Source organism: Polistes fuscatus, unplaced genomic scaffold, assembly GCF_010416935.1.
Source record: "Polistes fuscatus isolate 324 unplaced genomic scaffold, CU_Pfus_HIC Scaffold7, whole genome shotgun sequence".
Taxonomy (NCBI): Eukaryota; Metazoa; Arthropoda; class Insecta; order Hymenoptera; family Vespidae; genus Polistes; species Polistes fuscatus.
Genome location: NW_025113151.1, coordinates 8,294,320 through 8,320,543, shown reverse-complemented (window position 1 = coordinate 8,320,543; position 26,224 = coordinate 8,294,320). Strand labels below are relative to the sequence as shown.

General features: G+C 34.6%; 1 long non-coding RNA gene across 1 annotated transcript; it reads right to left on the bottom strand.

Annotated features, from left to right (window-relative positions):
• Nucleotides 1-6,103: 6,103 nt before the first annotated feature.
• On the bottom strand, nt 6,104-19,193 carry LOC122524135. The gene is made up of 2 exons (XR_006305473.1): nt 19,164-19,193; nt 6,104-6,312 (listed from the first exon to the last, which is right to left on the bottom strand). It is a non-coding gene; the product is annotated as an uncharacterized LOC122524135 (long non-coding RNA).
• Nucleotides 19,194-26,224: the final 7,031 nt, after the last annotated feature.

Here is a 26,224-nt window from a genome sequence, read left to right as displayed (position 1 = left end):
TCAAAGCCCAGTTCTTTCATTAGAACAGCCATTTAACGAAAGAATCGTCCGAGATTTTTATTATTTTTTTAAATTCTTAAAATCTTTTTTAAAGTCATTATAAATGACTAGTAGAGTCATAGCCCGCTTAGATTTCTATGAAAGAACTTTTTATTATACATTAATCAAATCTTAGATTAGGATTTTCAGCAACTAATATACTAATCCCCGTTTCTCCCCCCTATACTTTCTGCGTTCTCATTTATGCGTGTGCCCAGGTGTTACACGTATGGGTGAGAAACGGTTAGTATAGGTTTTTAGTTTTAAGTTTTTCCCCCCCATTTGGCGTCTGTCATTGTGCTAGTGATTGCACGGTGTACATTGCACATGTGTGTGCGGTTAGGAATGTGCATTGTACATCGTTTCGCGATTCGTAATACCGCGCTTATTATTTTTTAAAGTTATTGAATAAAAATAACTTGTAGAGTCACGCGTACGATACGAAATTTTCTTTTTTAACAATCGTTTTGCATAGTAGAATTACCGCATTTATTTGTGGAAACTATGATATACTCGTATATAACTAGTATGCATATATACTAGTTTATACTTGTATTTTTGCATTAGTCATTTATGCAATAATCACTAGCCTTGACAGACGATTACAGCAATTGGTACGTACTCCCATAAATTTAGAAAACGCGTTTGAACTAGGGTGTCGGAGGTGCCCCGGGGCATGCTCTCTAGTTTAGGCTTTTGCACCCTGGTGGTATGTGTGAGAACCGTGGAGTGTGTGGGTGGGTATGCATGTGTATTTTTTTGAGCGAATGTGAAACTTTAATTATAAGTAGGTAGGACCCCGGAATGGCACGTGGCATACTTGCACTTTTCAGTGCGAGTCCCCACCTCCGGGTTTTATACGGAATTGTCACAAAATTATATCTTTTTTATTCTATCTTGCTTGACTTGTAAATCTTTTTTGTGACAATTCTGTAATATGCATTATGTATCATGATTCAAAGGGATTTGCAACCATTTAAGAAATTCATTTCTATTTCGATTGTATCTCGAACGAGATAGAGTCGAAATCAAATCCGCAAAACCTTTGATGAATTGATACTTAGTTTTAAGTATTATAACTAGCACTTCGCACTATCGCGATTTAATCTTAGAAATGTTTCATATAATTTAATATAAAGAATAATTTAAATAAAAATATTGCAAAGAAATGCATTGCATTTTTAGTATTATTTTTATTTCAATTCGATTATATTACTCGATAGTAAAAGTGCGAAGTGTTATTAGGTCATCGATTAGCATAATTAACTGCTCGGACATTCGATTAAATGTGCTCGTGTAATATGTGCACAGTCGATGAACTTTTAAGTTCGTTGATTGTCCACGAGCTAGGATAGCTAACGGGAAACGCGAATGCATTTGTAATAATTAATAATAGAGTCACCCCCTTAACGAACATCGGAATTATTTGCATAAGATGTATGATGAAAGAAAATAAATGGAATTATTTCATATATATATTGTAATGTGAAATGTATTTCATTTATATTAGTGTTATAAGCAGTTGAGAGTAATTGGGTGAAAATGTCTTTAAGTCGTTTCTAAATTGTACGACCATAATCTGGCATATTATAACGGTTTGGTATTAGAATAGAATCGATACTTTACATGGTTAATAATATTCTTTCGGCGATGAGATATCTCTCGACCAAAAGGTAATAATTATTTTCTATGTAAAAAGCTCAGGATGTTTTACTAATCACATTTTTCTTTTTCAGGGTTGTGTTAGGGTCGGTTAGGTTTTTTTTATTATATAGAATCAGGGACGATTCTAATTCTATATCATTAATCGTTGTAATATGCCAAATTATGCGAATACTTTTTGGAACGATTGACGTTTTTGGTCAAAGATTCTTTTCATGCTCGCACGTAGGGAATGTCCGACAGTAGGCTTGAAGAAAGAAGAGGCTTAAAGCCGAAGAGGCCCCCACTTAATTGTGGCTCAAGAGGGCAACTACAGACTTAATGAGTTATTTTCAAATTCAACAGCATGGTTGAAATTTTGAAAATAGCTCGTTGGTCATTTGATATTTTTATTGTTTTATTTTTTTGTTTTGCTCGTCAATAATTTATAATGGTTATTAAGAATGGTAATAATTAAAATAGTTTTCTTTTTGTTACAGGTGACCATCGTTGGATTTGCCATGCCACCCACTAAAGACCAAACATAATTTTTCCTTAAAATAAATCGAGTATTAAGAAAATTTCATTTTATAAATGATATTTCATTTAAAAGATAGAAAATACTTTAAAATCATGATAGAGTACAATACCATTCCCGAATTCCCGCTCCAATATCATATCATTTTTTAATTTCCTATTACACACAATTTCCCCACTTTTCATTCTTCATTTCATTCGTAGAAACTAATTATCTTATAATGTTTTTTAATGTCTCTTTTATTGTTTTAGGTATTAAGATTTATTCAATTATTATATTATATATTTAATTAATTTTCGTTTATATTTTGTTTCAGGATGTGATTAATTCCAATGCATTTGTAAGTATTGGATTTTGATCTAGAAAAGGAATATGCTTTCGATGCATTCATTGGTTCTTCGCAAATCTAAACTAATCTTTCTGTTTTCTGTTACAGGTTCGTTTCCAGTATTTTTTTCAATGGGTAGCGGGTAGATTCTTTCTTTTCGAAGAAAGGTCTACTTCAGGGATGCGACCCTGCCCATGCGAGCCTTGATTCTATCTTACTCCCAAGGATAGAATCATGTCCTTACCTAAAATTCCACCTACACCAAACGATCCTTTTCTTAATATTTTATTGGCAGGATGAATTATGTGAAAGAGGGACCAGAAGTCGAATTTTTATAGATACCATGGATCATTCATTGCATTTTTGCAAATCTAAAATAATCTTTTCTTTTTCTTTTTCAGGTTCGTTTCCAGGCCCGATTTTCTTCTTCTTCCATACGCCTTTGTTTTTTCTTGTTGCAGGACATAGGTCGAGGACCAGCCAAAGACCAGCCGACGACCAGCCGAGGACCACAAGAGGACCACAAGAGGACTTAATTATAATTTGTATAATTAAATGTATAATTTTAATTTACTTATTCTTCTCTCCTTAGCATCGCAGGCATGTAATAATTATTTTTAATGTATTTTATACGTTCACAGGTTCCATGTTATATCAATTCTATTCATGTTTCACTCCGTCTTTATCATTTTTTTATTTGGTATTCCACTTTTCTCTTCATTCTTGATAATAATTGCAAGGATTTTCCGAATAAAACTCTTAGGGTGGGGCCTAAAAGTGGGGCTCATTAAAAAACGTTCTCAGGGTTTTCATTTTCTATGGTTTCGACTTAGGTCGTCGGATGGGGACATCTTCAGGATGCACATCCCGGGTCTTCAGAAGCGGTTACCTCCTCGTGGTTAGACCTGGGCAATGGTATTTTACTTTCAGTATAATGTTTAACATATTTTATATGTTAAACATTCCATTGCAAGTAAAATCTAGCCAAAGACCGCTTACTTTAAACATTATAATTGTAATTAGTTTCTTTTAAATCCCTAATTAATATCATATCCTTATTCCTTTTTCTCCTTTGTTCCTTTTATCCATTTAATATACAGAAACTAATTACTTTATAATGTTTTTTTAATAATTCTTACATTTTTACAGGTATTCCTTACCTTTAATAATTTACACGTTTTGTAATGGTAATTATTATCAATTACGTTTCGTTTTGTAAAATATTATTTATCATAAGATTTGATAAAATAGATAATTCAAATAATTATAACATTTAGTTACCCTCGATACTTCTATATTATCAACTGTAGAATTTTATTTCAACATCGTTCTAGTTTTCTATGTTACCGATACACCAAATAATTTTAGTTCCATCAAACCCCGCTAGAAGATTATTTCAAACAAATTTTTTTCTTTACAGGAGGGTTGATGAATTTTTTCAATATTATAATAAAAAAGAAAAAAATTATGCTTTATTTCTATTCCATTTCACGAATAATATAATAAAATGACATTTTTCGTTGATATAAGAATTTTATTTAATTCAGCTCACTGTATATACATGTATCATATATACGGTGAAATACATCAGTAGAATGATTAGAATAAAAAGAACAAACTAGTTGAGAACCAAGAAGAACGGTTAACCTTTTTTATTTAATTGAAAGTCAAAGGGTAACTAGGTGCACATTTTGTGGTCCAAGTTAGTTTCTATCGAGTGGACAATGGTCGTCAGTGGGTCTGTGAAAAATAAGGGAGATAGAATCCCCTCTTGATGATGGACCAGTTTTCTGTTGCAGGAAGTTACACAGGAAGAACGGAGGATGACTGGATATGCATAGGTGTCAAGGGTTAACTGGATTCATTTGAAGACCATAGGCTTGCGTATAATAAGGCGGACAGTGGCCATCACAGCATCCCCCTTTTTTTCTGGATGGACCAGTTTTGAAACGGGCATATTACTATAGGAGAATTCTCAACAGGATTCTGGGACCCAGGCCAGGACCTCGGCACGCGAACGAACAGGTTTGCATGAGAGAAAGAGAGAGAGAGAGAGAGAGAGAGAGAGAGATAGTCACGAATCTGTTGACGACGGAAAATAGATCATGATCTAGATCAGGTGAAAACTGGTCCACTTTTGTGAAAGCTCCTTTCATTTCTTTTGTAAACTATTCAAATATCGTAGATATGCTTTGAGATCAGAGTTCATAGTATAGAAACATTTTCAATGGTTACACCTTGCTTTATAAGACTAACAATTAAACTTGTTAAAACGTACACATAATTAAATGACAAATTGCATATAGGTATCTATTGAGTTGGCAACTAAATGATTGCGGATTTTAAATAAAAATGAAAATTTCTCAATTTTTCCTAAAAAATATAACTTCGTTCAATTAGGTACAGTCCGTTTTTGTCGATGACCTTTTTCCATCGTTCAGGGCAGTGTCATAATTCCACGTTCATAAAATGTCTGATCTTTCCTATCAAAAAATTGAATCAAATGTGATTTGTCTATCGACAAAATTCGCGATCACTTAATTGCCAATGAATAATTCTTTATTTCTTTTTTTTTTTCATTCTTAAATTATTTCATAAGAAACTCTCGAAGAAAATATTTTCGAGACGACGTTTTAACGATTAAGACACGCGACGACGAAAAGAATTCGGTTTTAGAACTAAAGAACGAACGAAAGAAAAAAAGAAAGAAAGAAAGAAAGAAAGAAAGAAAAAAAAAGGAAAAAAATAAAAGAGAAAGAAGTGCTCTGAACGTTCAATCAAAAGGATGCGAAACAAAGGCCGTTGACATGTGTGTCACGTGATACGCTGAGACCAGCCCACATTGGCCACTTCTTTTACCTGTCCATCACTCGGTTGCATTTCTAAAGAGGAAGTCTCGTTTGAAAGAGGACATTTGCGTCGTACGCGAGTTATTGTGCACCTTTTATCGTTCCTTTTCGTGAGTACTTTTCTAATATACATACCTACACGAATACGTACGTGCATAGGTACGTACATATATGTGCTTATACCTTTAAACGGATCAAAACGCACGCGAATATTAGATCGATCATGTAGAAGAAATGGTAGTTGGATTTTAGCAAAAAAAAAAAAAAAGAAAATTCCTTTTACTTTTTCCATCTCACTTTCTTGCACCGTTAACGCATGTCCCCCCTCTCTCTCTCTCTCTCTCTCTGTCCCTCTCTTACTGTTTTTATCGTAAAAGCTTATTTTTCGCAAGAGAGCGAGAAGTTTAACCGCGCTTAAGAAGCGTTTTCTCTCAGTTGGTATCGGTAACGAGGTCGACTCTCTCTCTGCTTCTCGACACTCGAATGGAGTATGAGGTATTCGTAGACGCGTGGTATTACGGGGACACCCGTATATAGGGAGGGCGTATTTGTTTTACTGCCTGGCTGCCGGCATTGGTTGAGAACGTGCTCCGCATTCTTGAAATCGTGCCACCCTTGTTACGGCATAGACTGTACTCCAATGCTATTCTTACTCCTCTCACCCCCTAACCGACGAACTTTCTCTCTCTCTCTCTCTCTCTCTTTCTCTTTTTCTTTTTCTTTCTATCTTTTTTTCTATTGCGTAGATGTACCGGTAAAAACAGAAGGACCGTCGCCATTCCATCCTTTTCCTTTCTCTCTTTGTTCTATCCTTGAGCTGATCATAAAAATTCTTAACTGTAATATCTCTGTGATAGCTGAAACAGTGCCTTCCTTCGTAGGGATAAGTTTCGTTGAGATGGATAGTTCACCACTGGCTATAAAAATAGATACAAGCAAAGTATTTGGTTTATATCTTGTTATGATTAAAGTTATTTCTCTTTCTTTTCTTTTTTTTCTTTTTTTTTTTGGGATATAAATTTTTGTGCAAAATGTGTAATAAAATGGGAAGTACGTTTTACTGATTATTAATAAAATACAGAAAAGTTCTATGCTAATATGTATTCTGTAAAAGGTTAACATCATTTTTGACTTCACATTTTTAAATAAGGGAGGATATATCACTGGCCATAAAAAAGAAAAAATAGAACAGACGATTAGAGTTATATTTAGTTCATGTTTTAAATGAAACACGTGATATGAACATAATTGTGGTTAAAAGTAATATTATCAAAGTAATAGTTTCTTTTTTTGTTTTTTGTTTTTATTGTAACTCGTCATAAAAAATGTTTATTAAAAATCAAACAAAATTCTACGTTTCGTATCATGATTCCTAATTAGTATCGATTTTTTTGATTAAATTTTCATATAAGATAAAAGTAGTTCAATGATCATGATAAAAAGAAAAAACATAGATAAAAATTCCATTTGTATTTAGCGAAACGATATATCAGGGGTTACTTTCTTAATATTTAAGATGAAATATCTGATAGGTGCATTATCGATAATAGGTATATTACTTTCCAATAAAAATTTGCTCTAACATTATCGAAGTAATATACTTTTATAGTAACTCATCGTAAAATAAAATATTTCTTTTGGACGATTTTTAAATCGTCGATCGGTTGCATCGCCGTCGTCGACAGCTGGAAAATCTTTTCGTTTGATAATAGCTATCAGTTTCTCATCTAAAGTATCTACCGGTATATCGTCGTATATCTGATTTACCGATATATGTTGCAGACTTCTCGAAGGAAAGAAAGAAAGAAAATAGATATAAAGAGAGAGAGAGAGAGAGAGAGAGAGAGAAATCGTATTCTGGACTACTAACGTCGTCGACCGCGAATTTGAGGAGAAGTAAAAGGTCTAGGAGAAAGGATATGGAATGTGAAAAATAAAGAAAAAAGAAAGAAGAGAAAGAAAAGAGAAGAAAAAGAGAGTCCAGCATTCCGTGGATCCTAATTTACGGCTAGGATTTCGAACGTTTATGTCTTTCCGATAAGGTCGTTCTCACGGATGCAACGCCTTGCACGGATGGATCTTTCTTTTCCTTTTTTTACTTTTTATTTCTCTCTTTTTCTTTTCTTTTATTCTTTCTCTCTCTGTTTCTTTTTATTTCTCTCTCTATTTTTCTCTTACACATATACACATTCTTTATTTCTTTTCTCGTGTTGAGATGTCAACGAGAAGTTCGTCTTCCAATGCCGTTAACGAGATCGACGAAACGACTGTGTCGATTCGAAGAATATAAGAAACCTTACCTCGTAAAAATGTTAACGATCTTTCGATGATCTTTATTCGTCGTTATCATCGTTCACACACACACACACACATAGACAAGCATATATCAAATATAATAGTTTCTTTCAAATAATTATTAATTTTTGTTTGGAAAATCTTTTTGAAGTTATTGTTCAACGAAATATTTTCGTGATTACATTAACATATTTATTTTGAATTTTATTTTTTTTTCATAATAATTTCAACACGAATTTTTAATATAATATTAATAATCGATTGATATAATCTTTTTATTTTTTTTTTCTAATATTTGGATAATTCGACGATCTTATCAAATTTTGATGCTTTTGACGATTTTCATACTCAATCAATCCCGGATATCGATAATATTTATTTAAAATAGGGAGCACCGGAGATGCGATAAAATTGGAAATTTCTACTCTTTCCGTCCACGCGATAGAAGAGGGGTGTTAAATTCTCTGTGAGATTCGATTGGCCAACGTTTGGTGGTGGGCATACATTTCCCGTCCGGAAGAAACGGTATGATGGGTTCGTTCGTGTTATTTCTTTCGCGAGGACACCTTTCTTTTTTTCCTCACATTTCTTAGACTTTTTTTTATTTCTTTAGACGTACCTTGAATTCATTCGTAAAATTACTTAACATCACAAAGTATAGTACTCTCTAATCGTGTTCATTGATAAATACAAGAATATAAATGAAGTTAATAAACCATATTGAAAAAAATTTAAACTATTTTCAATATGGTTTATGTTAATTTTGTTTAATTTATCTTTGAGTAAAAAGAAATATATTAAAAGATCAGATCGGATTACAAGCGTAAATATTATTAACCAATCGTATTCCAAATTTGGATTTTGTAATAAACGTCTCCTTTTCTATATTACATTTGTAACAGTATATATGTAAAGTATAGTATATAATGCGTTTGAAAATTGTGGAAAGATGGTCGATCGACGACCTCTCTCATTTATTCAAAGCGACATTCGAAATCGTCGACGCATCGTGTGGTCTGTGACCTGATAATCGGATAAAGCTCGTTAATAATTGCAGAACTGCCTGACTCTTACCATTGGCCGACAGGATAGTAACCGAAATTATTCGTACGTATTTTCTTCGATCCGAGATAAGGTAACATTTCTTATAGTTCATCGTATTGAATTTTTAACGAAGTGATAAAAGACAAAAAGTAAAGTTCATTTGTCGATTAGATAGGCAAATTGATTATTTATCATAATACTCCTGATTTTATATTTTTTTTCTATTTTTTATTCTTATTATTTTTCTACCTTTCTTTATTTTATCGAGAATAACTCTCAATCTACTTTGTAAGAAATATTTATTGAATCAGATAGATTTTAACGTAATCGAAATTCCGAGGAAACGGCGCGTAACCAACAAGCAACATCGACGTTTGAAAAAGTATCGTCGTTTCGTGTCTTTTTACTTTTCGACCACTATCCCCTTTTCCTCGATAAACTCGTGAAGGGGAGGGAGTTAGAGAAGAAGAAGAAGAAGAAGAAGAAGAAGAGGAAGAAGAGGAGTAAAAGAAGAAAAGTAGTAGTAGGAAGAGGAAGTAGGATGGTCAGAATTTATAGCGTCTTTGCGAGCCCTGTGAGGAAGAAGAGGGTGGGAAGGGATAAGGTGGTGGCGGCCACCCCTCAGACTCAATGTTTTCTGGAGGGAAAGTCGGAAGTCGAGTCGAACCCTGGCCAGGACTAGCCGTATCCCATACGTCTTTCTAACAGACTGGATAGATTTGGTCTCGACTGTTGGAAAATACAAAAATTCTCTAAATTCGATTGAATTACTTATCAGGATTTTGGATCGTCCAATTTATTTACAACGCATTAACCATAATTATGGGATTATTTTGGGATATTAAAAATTGTTCGTTTTATGGTTGAACGTTTTTTAAGAGTTCGATAGTTGGACAATACGTAAACGTTATCGTCTAGATTTAGTTGGACGAGTACGGGTCCCTCCATTTTCCGAATGGACTTCTGACCCCACCATCCCTACACGTTCGTGGCTCTCGGGGATGCTTTTTATTAGACTCTGGAAGGATCAACCGATATATAGACACGTTCTTGTGATCGTATATGTGTGTGTGTATGTGTTTGTTTGTGTGTGTATGGATTTATAAATGTGTGTATGCGTGTCGTGTTTGACTCGCACGGGCCTGTTCCTATACCGAACCAGTAGTGGCCATGTTCGGGACGAAGGGACGACCCCATTCGCTAAATTAACTGCGTTAGATCCGGACCTTGGAATTCTTTACGCTTTCGTCGACCTTAGACCGGCCATTTTACGCAGTTTATCTCGAAAACTTACATCCCTCTCTCGACACCCTTTAACATTCCATCCTATTTGACTTGTAATACATGAGATTGAACTTTTCTTTCTTTTTATCTTTTCTTTTTTTTCTCTCTGTTAATCGATAAACAGGACTTTGATGTGTTGGGTATTTCTTATTCGATATTATGTTTGTTTCATTCGTTAGAAAAATATATTCATTTTGTATGAAATCGTGGGTGCGCGAATTGTGTTGTTAATTTTTGTTCGAGTAAATATTTTTTAATGAACACAAATGATTTTATGTTTATCGTTAAGAAAAACGTTTAAATTAAAAGAACGTAAGAGCTGATCGGAGCTTATTTGATGCTTTGAAAAAGAAAAGAATAGAAAAGAAAAGAAAAGTAAAAGAAAAGAGAAAAGTAAAAGAAAAAAGAAGAATAAAGTAAGTAAAACGCGTGTTAAGTTACCTTGAAGTTTTTGAAAGTAGAGAAAGTGTATAATGCGAGAGAAATTTAAGTAACGATTTCCTTAAGAAACTTCCGCGCGACGAGACTTTTAAAGGCGACCGGCCAAGATGGTGTCTTAATCGAGTCGCTTATGTTTGCTAAATCTTTCATCGTGTTTTCTTAAAGAGCTTGCAATAAAATGAGAGCGAGCTGAATGAGGAAAAAAGAGAAAAAAAAAAGTAAATCGAGTATGGATATACTTCGTTTAACTCGAGACAAAGTATAAAACAATCGATTTAGTAGAAACCAGGACAAGTTCTCGATGTTTCACTTTTGCCAATATTAGTTTTAATTAATTACTTAAATACAAACAAAAAGAAATTGGTTTAAATTATAATTCGACCTTTTACCATTTGGGGATTACGTAAAAACTTTTTAAATAGAAAATATATTCGAAAATATTTATTTAATAAAATCAAAAATTGATCGACTCGTCCCAGCAATTGGGGTATAAATTCAATACAAACCTATAATATTTGAATATAATTCAGAATAAACGATTGAAAAAATTCATCGAAATACCAATTATAATGCAAGCGTCAATAAAAATATGTTTGTCGTATTGCATAGAACAAAAAGATAACAATAACTATGATATGATGAATTCGCTAAGTAGATTCTATGACGACATATGCGGATCGGAATAGAAATATCTCGTAAAGAGAGAAAGAGAGAGAGAGAGTTTCTTTCTCAATAAATTGTCATAAAATCATTTCGATCGCCGGTCCATCCTCAGGTGGAACATCCGTCTTTGATAACTTTCTGAATAGGTGATCACGTAAAACTGATTTAGCAATTTGCCCATTCCCTAGCGCCGCGATCTTAGTTCAAATTGAGTATAGTCCAAGTCTTACTCGGGTGAACCACTACTAATCCAATTCCCAAGATCCCAAGACGTTCTCGATGGGGGTGGAAGGGAGGAGAGAAATGGAGAGGACGAAAGAGAGAAAGAGCAAACGAGAAAGGAGTGGAGAGAAGAGAAGAGGAGAGGAGAGGAAGAGAAGGATGAGGGGTGGTAGGTGGGTGGGTGGTTTGTAGATAGACGAAGGTCGAAAGAGCTGGTGCACCAAGTTAGAAAGAGAACAGTTAGATGGATAGATAGATAGATAGTTGTAGGTGTATAGGTAGATAGATAGAGAGAATAACAAGTAAGAGAAGAGGAAGGAAAGATGGAATGAAAGAGAGAAAGAGACGGTGAGAGAGAGAGAGAGAGAGATGGAGTATAATTCGCCTATGCAAATAGCCTTTGGACTTAGACCGACTGAATATACTTTAGGGTTGGCAGCTCGAGTTAGACCACGTACTAGCTTGCTAGCCGCGTTCAGGCTTGAATTTCTCTTTGCATGTTTCCTTCAAAAATTCCATCACTGAAACGCGTCCCCTTGTTATACTCTTCCTGTTACAAGCTTCTATCGTAAATTACTTGACGAAGTACGAACGATAGTTCCTAGTGTGTGTATAGTGTGTGTGTATGTGTGTGTGTGTCCTTTCGTCAGAAAAAAGTCTGCTTAAACAGCATACTGAGAATTCGAGATTGTAAAAGATGTCGAATCGAAAGTGTAGATTCGTTTATCGATTTTACACCTCTCTTTTGCATGAACGTATGTATGTATGTATGTATGTATGTATGGTGATTTGTTCGTACTTTGCACATATTATATTGAAAAGAATAAGATCTTTTTATCAATAGATTCTCGTATAATGCATCTTTGTGAAATTACGTTACTCGAAATTGAATCTAAATAATTTCTGTCGAGACGATTGTTTTCGTATTTAAATTCATTTTTAATTAGGGGATATTAGTAGTATTAGATTAATAATTTGTATTAAAAAATTAGGTAATAAATATACGAATGTACAGCTGTTTAATCACGTAATCTCGTTATGTCAGAACAACCATTCTATGGAAAAACAACTTAATGCAATAATCTTTGGCGCGTTGTAAAAATTCGCATGATAAAATTTAATCGCGACAAAATAATCATTATTATCGGACCTTTAAATCGTTCTTGTCTAAACAAACAAAAAAACTAAGAAAAAATAAAAAAAAGTAAGAAGAAGAAGAAGAAGAATAATAAAAATAAATAAAAAAAAGGGTTAGAGAGAAAAGAAACGAATAAAACAAATGAACCTTTGGACGTGGGCGGATGCAAAGTAAAATAAGAACGTCGTTGTCGTTGGTAGTAGTTTCGTCCTCGTCGTCGTCGTGTATGTACGTTGTCCGCTCGTTTGTAATAAAGGGCGAGTGTATTTAAGAGGCGAGCGTCGAAACGGGGTGTCGGAGGCGGCTGCAAAAGCACCGGTAGTCCGACTAAGTCTGCTCATGGTGGGGTGAGGATAAAGTAAAAGGGTAGGAGAAGAACAGAGAGAAAGGAAGAGAGAGAAAAGAGAAGGAGAGTGAGGGGGGGGAAGAGAGAGAAAGGGTAAGAGAGAAACATTAGGCTGGGTTTCCAGACGGACGAGGGTAGGACGTTTGAGGTCAGTTCGGGGCGGTTTTTTCAACCCCCGGAGCGACTCGCTCAATACCCGGCCGCCCTACGACTGACCAATGGTCGGCCTCCAGACCCCCACACCTGTACCGGCTGACCAGCCAGACGATTGGACGAAAACCTCCCGAGGGATACTCTATCCGGCAAGGATACTCTCGGCCTGGATCCTCTAGACCCGCTAACTAACCGGAGAAGAGAGATTACGTACCGGGTGTACCTACCATGTTCAATTTTCTACCTTTTTTTCTTTTTCTTGACCTTGAAACATTCCTCTGTTTATTTACTCCTTTTGTAATTAAAAAGAAAAAGAGAAAGAAAAATTCTCTGGGAATAATATATTCGTCATTTGTATACAATAAATGCATTTATCGTAGAATATAAATCCGTATTGTAATCATGGTAATTAATTAAGTATTAAATATATATAAATTTATGTTCGATATATATTATTGAATTATCTGCTAATTTATATATATGAATTAAGTGTGTCGGTAATTTATTCTAATATTAATGTCGATAATTTTTTAACATATATATATAACGATCGATTATACAATTTTATTAATAGGATAAACTTATTTTCCGTTTCGTATTAATACATTATCGTATTGTATCTAAATTTATGATAATTTATTTTGTTTGAAATTAATTGATTTATATTAATGTCGATAATTTTTGTAATAGAACGATCGATTATTATTTCCTGATTAACACGATAAAATGATTATCTCTTTCAGAATTCGTTGAAATGAAGAAAGATGTGTAAGTAATCGATGAGATGATCAAAAGAGTTTGTGGTAACGTCACCCGCTAGATCGGACGAAATGGAAATCGTTACGCTTGCGTCGCTTACGACCGTATTGTCAGAGTGTTAGACTGTTATCAGTATAATAATAGGACACCCATATATTCCCATCGAGAGAGAGTGAGAGAGGAAGACGGTCGTCCCACTAGTTTGCTCAAGATGATATCGGCGTCTCCTTTTCGTAGATTCCCGTCGTTACTAAAGCAGCCTTGGGGGCTTGAAACTCTGCAAAATTCAGATCAAGACGGTGACTTAAAGACCACCTTAAAGTTTCCACTAACACATCGACAATGAAATATCTTATGTGTGGAACTGAAAAAAAAACAAAAACAAAAACAAAAAAAAATAATAATAGGACACCCTATATCCATCGAGAGAGAGTGAGAGAGGAAGACGGTCGTCCCACTAGTTTGCTCAAGATGATATCGGCGTCTCCTTTTCGTTAGATTCCCGTCGTTACTAAAGCAGATGGGGGCTTGAAACTCTGCCAAAATTCAGATCAAGACGGTGACTTAAAGACACCTTAAAGTTTCCACTAACACATCGACAATGAAATATCTTATGTGTTGGACTGAAAAAAAAAACAAAAACAAAAACAAAAAAAAAGAAAAGAAAAGAACGAAAAACAAAGTTTGATGAGAAATAAGAAAAGCCTCGGGTAGGGAAAAAGGGTTCGTGGAGATTAATTGAAACTAATCGATAACTCTTTGCACTTTTAGAAAAAAAAAAAAAAAATAGAAAAACCACTGATAATTGTTGGTGTCTTCTTATATGAGAAACATCAAAAAGGTTATCAAAGGAAGAAAGTTCTTCGTTTTTTCGTAACATGGTCCGTTTATTTTCCACTCTTTCCGATTTCTTTCCGATTTCTTAATTATTTCTCTATCGTAGCTTGTCGTAAAGCTTCCGCGAATTATGTTTTTCATTTTCTCATTTTTCTATCCTCTTCTTTCTTTCTTTCTTTCTTCTTTCTTCTTTTTCTTTTCTTTTTTTTTTTTTTGGCACAAGTATTACCCGAGGATATATTCTTTCCTTCCTACGGTTTTTACTCGTTCTCTGATGCAGACAGGAGTGGGTGGACCAGAGGGATGCACCCACGGGACCGGGATCAAAGGAAGAATTATCAGGGTTCCGAGCTCGGTCCGGGATTTGGTCCCGTAGGAGACTTACCACATGTAAATAAGGACAGAGCTTCTTCTATCTCTCTTCCTTTCTCTCTTTCTCTCTCTCTTTCTCGCGTAAATAACATTTTTCCGATAGTTCCAGAATAAGCAAGTATTCCAGCCGGGTCCGGCGAAAAATCTTTTTCGTTCCTATCCCTATTTCCTTTCTCAACAATTTTCATTATCTTCATATAATATATTCGTTCCAATTCGCGCGAAATGTGTCCCCCGTCCCCCCCGTGAACTTATTAAAAATATTTGTGTAAAAAAGAAAAAAGTAAACAAAAGATAATTTTTCTTATACATATGCAAATGAAAAAATATTCATAAGACGATCCTATAAAATATAAATATAATTATATTTTGCTTTTTTTTTCTTTTTTTTCTCTATTTTGTTGTTGTTGTTCCATCTCCAAAGCTTTTATCGAACGCGCGATGACTTGAAACCAGAGAATGCATGCTCTCGGTGTGTGGTTAACATTATACCGTGAATGATCTTCACCGCTGAATCTTACGGTATTGAAATAATAATAAGAGCGACGCGTCTGAAAACGAAGCAACATCGTCGTCGTCGTCGGACAGACGAGAGGAGTATCTCTTTTTCTTTTTTCTTCTTTCTTTCTTCTTCTCTCCCTCCCGTGCTATCTTTACCTTTTTCCCTTTCCTTTAGTACTTTTTTCTCGCTCGGCCAGCATATTCGGTACGGTGGCGGTTCTACGTTTCAAAATGTATGCAAAAGACCGGAGCACCCCGCGCATCCTAACATTGTACACACGATCGAGAAAAGTTATCCTTTCGTCACATATTCCTTACGTAGATATTTTATACAGTAGTAGTAGTAGTAGTAGTAGTAGTAGTGGGGTAATAGTATTACTTTTTCCTTTTTTATTTTGCATTAACGTTAAAACGTTTTGGTAACTATTAGTTTTATTGCATTTCATTTTTGCATGTCTCTAAGAAAAATATTTATTGTTATTATTATTATTATTTTTATTATTATTTTAGTTGGATTATTCCTATGGTTTATGTTTATTGGTCGATATGGTTATTGTACTCGAATAGGGGATGGTAAATGTAGATTTTCAACGGACTGTACTCGGGTCCGGTCGGCGTAGTTACCATCGATTCGTGGTCGCAACTGTTTCGTCGTTTAAAAAAGGAACGCCTCGAGTCGTGGGATGGAAAGACATCTTTTCCCGAACATATATTTCTGTTTGTCCAAGGGACCAAGATACCAGTTTCTCCTCCTATTCTCTTTACAATATGAGGGTGTTTTATATCATCGTTTACACGCTGGACAGTTTCATAATTTTCTACAATTTATTATTATCATTTTCTTAACCTTTCTTTTTATTTTATTCCTTTTTAAATTATTCCTTTTCGTTTATCTGTAAAACGTTAATCATATTCAAACCAATACGATTATCTTTTCAGCAAAAGTGAAAAAAGGATAATTAGTTTACGGTTATTATTTTTTTTGTTCCCTATCTTTTTTCTTTTGTTCTATTTTATTCTTTTAATTTCTATTAAATCTTTTACCTCTCGAAATGAAGTTATTCAATTAATCGTGAATAAAATATAACGCATAATTCGGTCGAGTTAATTTTTCATTTTCTTTATTTCTTCATTCGATTTTTCTTTTTCTTTTTCTTTTCGATTTTTACGAAAGATTCGTCCTTGAAACCTTGAGCCGAGATGGTTTCATTCGTAAAATTAAAAAAACAAAGAAAATAATTTCGATCGATGATAGAGTAATTTTCTCTCTTTTTATTATTAATTGTTAATCATCGATATTATTAGATAAAAAAAAAATGGAGTGAATGAAAGCGTGTGAATACACTTGCGGTTTGTTTTTTCTCATTTTTACAAGAGTATGAAAATCTTGTCGGTAACTGTACTTCGTGCTTAACCCGTGCTTCCGGGTACAGGGAAGTGGATCCACCTCTCTTGCATATTGATTTACGATAATTTCATTATTTTCTCCCGCCTTCTTGTAACAGATTAATGCCACTTTTGGACCATTTCGCGGTACTCCAAAAGAGAGAGAGAGAGAGAGAGAGAGAGACGGAGTGAGACAGAGATAAAAAAAGAAACTATCGCCATTTTCGATGACATTATTAAGATAATTGGATTACTTTGTAATCGTTTAGGTTTAAAATTTCGTTGATACTACCTATCATATAAAACATTAATTCGATTTAAAGGATTTATTTAGGAATTTTATATAATTATATTTTTACCGTTACTTTTACTTTTACTTTTACTTTTTTTTTTTCTTTTCTTTTCGTTATATTCGAGTTAGGAGTTAAAAAATGGACGGACAAAGGAAATAAGAAGGAATGAGAAGGAAAGAGATAGGGATGGTGGAAGGAAAAGGGAAAGAAAGCGAACGAGTCAAGGGGAGCGACGAGAATTTTATTGGCTCTGACTTTGCCGCTCCCTAACGTCTTTCCTTTTTGCTTCCCAGATTTTCATATGTTTTCATCCGCTCGGAAAATTAGGACGTTATATGCGAATCGGACGAAGAAAGTATGTAAGTAAGAAAGTAAGAAAGAAAGAAAGAAAGAGAGTGAGAGAGAGAGAGAGAGAAAAAGGGGGAGGAGTGAAAGATAGAAAGAAACTTTTTCCAGAAACGAAGGGTGGTAAAGGTATCTTTTGGAGATATCTTGAAAACCGTAGGTACACGGTTATTGGCTCTTTAAAACGGGTTATTGACTCTTACTTTGTAGTTACACATTTGTGTTATATGATATCAGTAAGAAAATCTTGATGAAAAGTGCCAATGTTCTGTGGAATTCTCATATTAGTTACGATGAAACATTCTAATACCGATTCGACAAATATGCATTCATATAAAATTTTACAAAAGATAATAAAAAAGAAAGTTATGTGGAAGAATAAGATGAGGAATGCTAAAAAGAGAAAAACAATGAAAAAAAGGGAGAGAGAGGAATATATTAAAAATGATTTCTCTGAGAGGAAAGAAAGAAAAAAAAGTGCATTTCAAAAAAGAACGAACGGACACATTTTGTTTTTTTGTTTTTGTTTAAATAGAATAGGACATACGGGAGAAGTATACATATCAAATAAAATGCGAAAACGAAAAGAGAGAGAAGAAGAAAGTAAGAATATATTAAAACTATTTTTCGAAAAAAAAAGAAACAAGATTGCATGTTTAAATTAGATTATAACTATACACGATCATATCATTAAAATTATATCTCTCAGGGGGGCCCGGGGAAAATAAATCAAATTTAAAATGACGTAGTATAAAAACAAAAGAAACGAAATGAAAGAAGGAAAGGAATATGAAGAAGCCATTTAAAGAAAGGATAGGAAGAGAAACATAGATTTTTCTGTGGAACATCCTCCCTGCGTCATCTTGGAAGGAAGGAGGCAAGGAAGGAAGGAAGGAAGGAAGAAAGAAAGAAAGGAAATTCAAGGATTGACTTGGTTGGGACGACTTTCGACGTGGATACATTCGCCGCAGGAGGGTGCACATAAAAAACATATTTTGAGGTCTTGCCAGGAACGTGGCAGGGTGGACCTACGCTGTAATATATCAGCCAAGATCGATACTATTCCGCAGACTTTGGTTGTTCAGAAACCTTCTACGAATCCCCTTCTCTCTCTCTCTCTCTCTCCCTCTCTCCATCTCTACCTTACCGTCTTTCTCTCTGTTACTCTATCTCTCTATCTCTTTCTCTTTCTCGAAGATATCTCGAAGTTCGAACATCGAGAACACGGGGATAAACCAGTCCTGAATATAACGTGGATTGTCCGACGTGTTCTTCGCGAAGGTGTCTTACTTCGTGCGAAGTACTTGCTAGTTACACTCGAAACCGTTACTCCCACACTGACTCCTATTCTCGAACCACTCTCGAATCATGGGAAACGAGTATCGATTCGGACAAACAAATAAGTCCGAGTAGGAGAGAGAAAGATCGAAATATAAGAAAAGAAAAGAAAAGAAAACAAAACAAATAGGGAGAGAGTATTTTCTACGATAGGAACACAGAATACGTAGCTGAGGAACGTTTCGACGAGGAATTATGTGTTTTCGAAAAGAGGATAACGAACGAAAGTACTCTTGAAATATCGTCTTGTGTGTATATCCCAGAGACGTAGAAAGAATAAGGGTAGAAAGAGAGAGAATGAAGAGGGAATGAAGAGGGTAAAAGAAATCAGATCGAACAAAAGCCTCTTACCTGATGCGACTCGCGCGAAGTCTGGCCCAAAACTGGCACCCTTTTTCGATAAGGGGAAAGGGCAAGCGCTACCAGGTACGATATAACTACCAACCGTTTCAACCCTTTCCCTTTCTCCCGTCCCTCTTTCTCTTACTCTCTCATACAACAACGTATACTTATATAAATTCGATCACTTTCACGCTCAAGTTTTATTGTATTATTTTACACGTTTTTTTTTTTTATACATAATTTGTATCTATCTTGTTTGTTTGTTTATTGGAACAATCATTTTTTAATCAAACTTTATTATATGTATATCGTTTATTGATACTTATAATATTTACATATACATTTTTGTATTTTTCATATTTAAATTAATCATCTATCTCACTCTCTCTCTCTCTCTCTTGGTATACTCTCTCATATACGTACACGAGATAGCTACGTATAAGAAGATTTGATCACTTTCACGATCATTCTTTCTTATCTCCTACTTTTTATCAATTTCATTTATCCAGCTCGTTTAGAATAATAAATTTACATTAGTAAAATACTACATATTATGTTATTTTTTGTTTTGTTTTTCAAGTATCTATCTTGATACTAATATATCTCGTAAAAAAAACACTTTGTTATTTTTTTTTTTTTGTAAATATATATCTATATATTCGTAATATTTAAAATAAATTTTCGTCCATCCCTATACGTCTATCCCTTTTCTTTCTCTTTGGATGTATCTATGTATACAATTTTTACAGATATAAATTTCTATCTCCATTTTGGAGGATAGCTATTCCAATGGCAAAGTTGTCATTCGACACGAAGAAAAAGTAAGAAAGAGCGAAAGGTAGAGTGAGTGACGGAGTGAGAGAAAAAGAGAGATGATGTTGAGAAACGTAGGATTCGAGAAAAATTCAGGAAGGAGACGATAGCCATGCGCGATAGTGCGAGAATTCGTGCGGGCCATTGGGCATAGGTCAGGCAGAAGCCAATCCGACGAAACTCTCAGATATATGATAAAAATTGACTGGAGGCAGGCCTTCTTCTCGCACCCTTCGCGACGTTTTCTCGCACGGCGGACTTCGAATTTTCGTCCTTCCCTTAAATCCTTGGGATAACGTCTCGCAAAAGCCCTCTTCTTCTCCCTCTCCCTTTCTCCTCTCCCTTCCCCTTTCTCTCTCTCACACTCCTTTATATGCCTATCCATACAATTTATACATACATATATATAGATATATAAATCCATCCGTACATACATTTATACATAGTATACATGTATGCATACAATCATCCATTCATACATAAATACATACATACATATATACATATTATATACATATATAGATATATATATATATATATACAGAGAGAGAGGGAGAGAGAGATTTTCATCCCCTTTCTTTTTTTACCATCGACGATAGCACGCGCAAAAGTCTTAGGTGCTTACGAGGAGGAGAGAAAGGAAAGTAGAAAGAGGATTCCGCTCGAGATATCCAAGCATCCGATCGAAAAATGATGATCTAATGACTCGCATCTGTGTGAAAGCCCTCCGATGACGTCATTCTACTCAGTCATCCTCCTTTCTTTCTTTCTTTTTTTTTTTTTCAATAATTTTTTTTCACATCCCGTATCTTGTTCTAACGGTTTCGCAGTGACTATTATTATCCTATGATAATAAATATATCGTTTTTAATTATTATTCATTTATATGTGGGATTGTATATAAGTAAAAGAAATATCGTAATGTGTGTATTATTAATTATAATTAATATTTATATATGTATGCACCGATTAAAATTTACGTAGTAATGTCTGAAGATACGGAAATAAAATGTCACGTACAGCTGTCATCCATGCACCGACACGAACGATAAGAATATCCACCCGAGATGGAATTTAATATCGGGGAAATCCATTTTCGATGGTGTTCAGGTATTATGATTCATCTTGGACGAATATGTACGCCCTATCGTACGAGTATAAAACGCGAATCGTCTTTGGTAAGTCCGAGTGTAAAAAAGTAAAAAAAAATAAGAAGAAAACAAGAAATTCAATGCGAACCACCAGCCTTTATTTTAATACTCTCTCTCTCTCTTTCTTTTTCTTTTCTCCCTAGATGTGCATTTCTCTTTTTCTTTCTCTTTAAGTTACTGTTTCTGTTCTCTTTCTCGATACCCCCACCCGCCCCCTCCCTCTCGCCAGAACTTGCGCTTATCCATAGTGGGAAAAGTAGTAGAAAGGTGTGCAGAGGTGGATGGTCGGCAAAAAGTTAGCGCGAAACCCGCGAAAGGAAATTTCTTTTGCAGCGTATAGGAAATATTTTGCAAAGTCCCGCAAAGCTGAGGGAAATCCGCAACGTGTGTGATATCGCTACGAAGTAGTGAAAGTTTTGTCAAGTTCTTTATTTAACGATCTCCTACGAGGTGCACGAGTGCAAAAATATACGTACGTGCAATATACAAATACGCATACACGTTTGTATCTACGTATGTATGTATGTATGTATGTATGAAATATAATGGTTTAAAGGATTCCTTCTTACAAGGATATGCAAGAAGAAAAAGAAGAAGAAGAAGAAATTAAAATTGATTACGTTCTTTCTTTACAAATAGATATTAGATGTATTAGAATATAATTGAATAGACAATGAAATATTAGATAGAAATGTTGAATGTTTTAAAGTGAAAAAGGAAAAAAAGACGTGACAATGAAAAAATGGGGAAGAAAAATAAAAACAAATAAATAAATGGATCGTTATATTTTTCTCTATTTACATCGGGGATACCGAACGAATATTGTTCGATAACACGCGAAGATATAAAACAAACGGGATAGAGGAGCAACGAGGTAGAGAAAAGAAAAGCGCATCCGGATATCGATGCAACAACAACGGTTGCAAGCTCGCGGCATATTTCGAAGCATTTCTTCGAAATATACCCAGCCGCTTTTCCGATGCTGCTGCTGCTGCTGTTCTTGTATTTTTCGTCGTCTTCTTTGTTATTCAGAGAACAAACGTACACACACACCCATACATATACACACACACGCGCGTTCGCAAATACATAGAAAGAGAGAGAGAGAAAGAGAATTATAGAAAGAAGGCAATAGATGTTCGGCCTGGTCGGGGCCATTTTTGTATTTGTTTGAAATTTTAATGTGGTCGCGAGCCGGGACGTGATATAACACATAACTGTGTGTGGGGTGCGTGAAACCGAGCGAGAGAAAAATAGAGAAAATGAGAAGAATAAAAGAGAGAGATAGAGAGAGAGAGAAAGAAAAGAATGAAAGAAAGAAAGCAAAAAGAAAGTGACGAAGAAACGGTGCTCAGGGATGGGAGTTTCGTAGCGAGCGTAAACCGGCGGCCATTACCTTCGATTTTGAAATAAATTGCGCGCCATAAACAGGGTGGTCCATAAGAATACATACGACCGGCTTACCACGAAGGTACCCAATGTTCTGAAAATGTAGCCCCGCTATGCTGATATCGATCCTACCACCACCCCCTCGCGTGCCTCTCTCTCTTTTTATCTTTAGTTCTTTTTTTTTTTTTTCCTTTTTTCGTATCCCCGACGAGTATCCAGGACGGAAGGGACACAGATAGAGGAGGAAGGTTGGGTTGGCTTAATTTCGGCCTGTAGTCGAATTCAGCCCTTTTCAAGAGCAACAGAGAAAGAGAAGTACTACGACGACCTTTGACGACGACGACGACGACGACGACGACGACGACGACGACGACGACGACGATTCTTTTCCTCTTTTTCTCTTCTTTTTTTTTTCATCCTCTCTATCTCTTTCTCTATTTCTCCCTCTTTCTTTTTACCTCTGATATCCGTCGAGCAAAAGTCCGGGACCCGTCAACGTTACCAAAAGACTTTCCTGAATTTTTTACCCAACCGCGCATAAACGCAACCTACATGTATATTATACTTGTTCGTTTTCAAACGTTATTTTTTTCTTTTTTTTCTTTTTTTTTTTTTCATACGAGAGTGCGTATTTGAAGATTTTGCCGCTGCGTTACACGTTTAGTATATATAACTTATCTCGTTTATTTTTCATTTCGTTCATACAATTCGATTTTTGTACTTTCCCTATTTTAATTTTGTAATTATTAAATCTCATAACTTGTATTATCTATTCGAACAATATATCGTAAGTTCGGTTCGTGATACTAGCTCGTTTTCAAGATATTATTCATACGAGAAAGATTATTTTTCATTTTGATTATGTTATTCGATTTATTTTTTATCTCTTTTCTTTTTTTTTCTTTTAGATTAAGATACGTGGGCGAAAATTATTGGCAAAAAATATATGATATGATATAAATTTGATTAAATTATTTGTCAATTTATTTGTAAAAATATTTTGTTCTTTTCATCTGGGATCATCTATTCGAGCATAGTTATTTCGATTTGAAAATAATTTATTTTCAAGAGACGAATGAGATAGAAAAAATATCTCAAGGAAAAGGATAAGAAAGAGAGAGAGAGAGAGAGAGAGAAAATGACTTGATCCTCTTATATAAGCTGGAAATTAAAGTCCCGAGATGGCTGCGCAAGTTTTTTCCCATGCTCGCGACTCCTAATCCCTTCTTTTCGCATTAGGATAGTCTTTGTGCTTTTGCCACGATAGAAAAGGGAAAGCAAGCATTGGCGAGAAAAGGATGGAGCTTTCGAAAATGGCCGCTGCTACCTACCGATAAGAAGGACGTTCCGCTGTCCGAAGGAAGGGCTCCCTCGACAAATGGCACGTCACGATTCTCGTAAATCAAAGCCCTCACCGCAGAGGACCACAGGACTAGATAACTATTCCTGTTTTTCTTTTTATCCCTGGTATACTTTCTTTTTTCACACCCTTGTTGTATATCTTTTTGTTGATTTTTGTTTGTTATTTTTTTTATTTCCTTGCCATTTTCCATATTATTACCATATTTCGATGTACAATATCATTATATCCTTTTTTATTTTATTTAATTCATAAAAGATAACAACGCGATTAATCGCTTTTGTTATTTTATTCATTTTTGTGTCATAGATATAACATATTTTTAATAACGTAAAAGAATGAAATAATTAATGAAATATATATGTTCATTGTGTCAATAATTATTACTATCGGTGATAAGTAGAAATATTGATAAATATTGATAAACATTGATTTTATGATTTATTATATATTTTACAATTATTTTGTATTATATTATAAGTCGTTAAATCAATTTTTACAAATGAAAATTATCATCACGTTATTTGAAGAAATTATTTGAAGAAATGATTTATTTAATAATCTTTATAAATAACGAAAATTTAATAGATTTATAAAAGCTTAGTTAATTACTCCTGTTATCTCATTCATCTTTGAGATAAATTGAAAACAGAATAAAGAAACGAAACAAATAAAAAAGAAGCAGTAGTAAAAGTATTTCTTTAAGTACGAGAAGTAGGGAAAAGAAAGAAAAAGAATATATTCTCCATTATAACCATGATACATATATCTTTCTCTCTCTGTATATATATATACATACATATATCTGGTAACGAGTATCTCTTTCATTCTCGATGAAGTTCCTCTGATCATTGAGTCATCCATCGTGGACCTCGTTAGCCGAGATAGCGAAGCGTAGGTAGGTACGTAAAGATACGTAAAGGTACGTAAAGGTACGTAAAGTTACGTAAATGTACGTATAGTAGGTATCTACGTATACATATAATACATATACATATACATATATATACAAGTGTCTCGAGTTCGTTTTCACGTGGATAATGCAAGAAGAGAGATCCTTTGAACTTCATAGTGTTCGGGCAAACGGGCACGACGATGGACGTGAATTCATCGTGTTCCTGATGAACACGAACCAACGAATGAACGAAGGGTTCGTTTGTGATACTCACCTTACTATTTTATTCTATCCTTGGTTATAGAGTTACCGGTCTCAGGTACCTACATAGGTAGTATGATGAGGAATAACGCGAATACGTGCGATTATTCTCTGAGATCGAAGAGGGTCAAAAGACGAGAGAGAGAGAGGGAGGGATAGAGGAAGGGGTAAACGAGGAAAAAAAGGGTTCACGTGGGGTGAGAAGGAGGAGGACCGTTATGCGAGGAAAAGAGTTTGTACAGGAGAAACTTTAAATATTCGAATTAAACCCTTTTGCATTCTTCCATTCTCTCTCTCTCTCTCTTTTTCTATCTTCTTCTTTTTTTTTATTATTCGTATACCTGAGCCCACGTGGTCCCTATTATTTTATTCTCTCCTCCTTTGCATCTGGCATATATATATATATCCTTCGATATAATGTTTCCCCGTGGCAGAACTTCGCCCATGTAAAATTATGTTAATGGATTATCCTTAAGGGTTGCCACGAAAACATAGAAAGAGAGAAAGAGAGGGAAAATGATTTCCAGGTAGTCAGAGAGACACCCCTGTTGTCGAACTTTTTTTTCTCTCTCTTTTTTTTTTCCTTCTATCTTCCTTCCTTCTCTTTCTAGCAAGGCCCTTTTTCACAATCCTTTTCCTAGTTGAAGGAAGTAGGCCGTATTGGCTCGATGTGTAACGATACCGAATAACTCAGGTACCGCGTGTGTTACGATGCGCCGAAGGGATGCATCGATGTCGAGAGAACGACAGATGGGGTTAAAAAATAGTCAAGAGAGAGAGAGAGAGAAAGGATTAGGGATGCGTCGAACTATATTATCGATCTTTTACTTCCTTTTTTTTTTACCAAAGACTACTCTCTAACGGTAGTCTTTGGAATTTTTATTTAGGTTAAACTACTATTGCTTTGATATCCTATTTTATTTTGATTATTATATTCATTTTTATTTTATTTTAATTTTTTTTTCTTCGTAATTATTTAGGATACATCGATTTTGGTATCCGTAAGTCTTTTGAATTTTGATTTAATCGTTAATTCAACTGCAAGCTTCGATATATATTTTTTAATGTGTTATTTTTTTTAATCGTATTATTTATATAGATACTATGGTACGTGTATTTTATCATGATATATTTGAATAATTAATTATTCGAATGAAATTGTTCGATAAGATTCAATCGATTAATTTCTAGGTAAAACCTT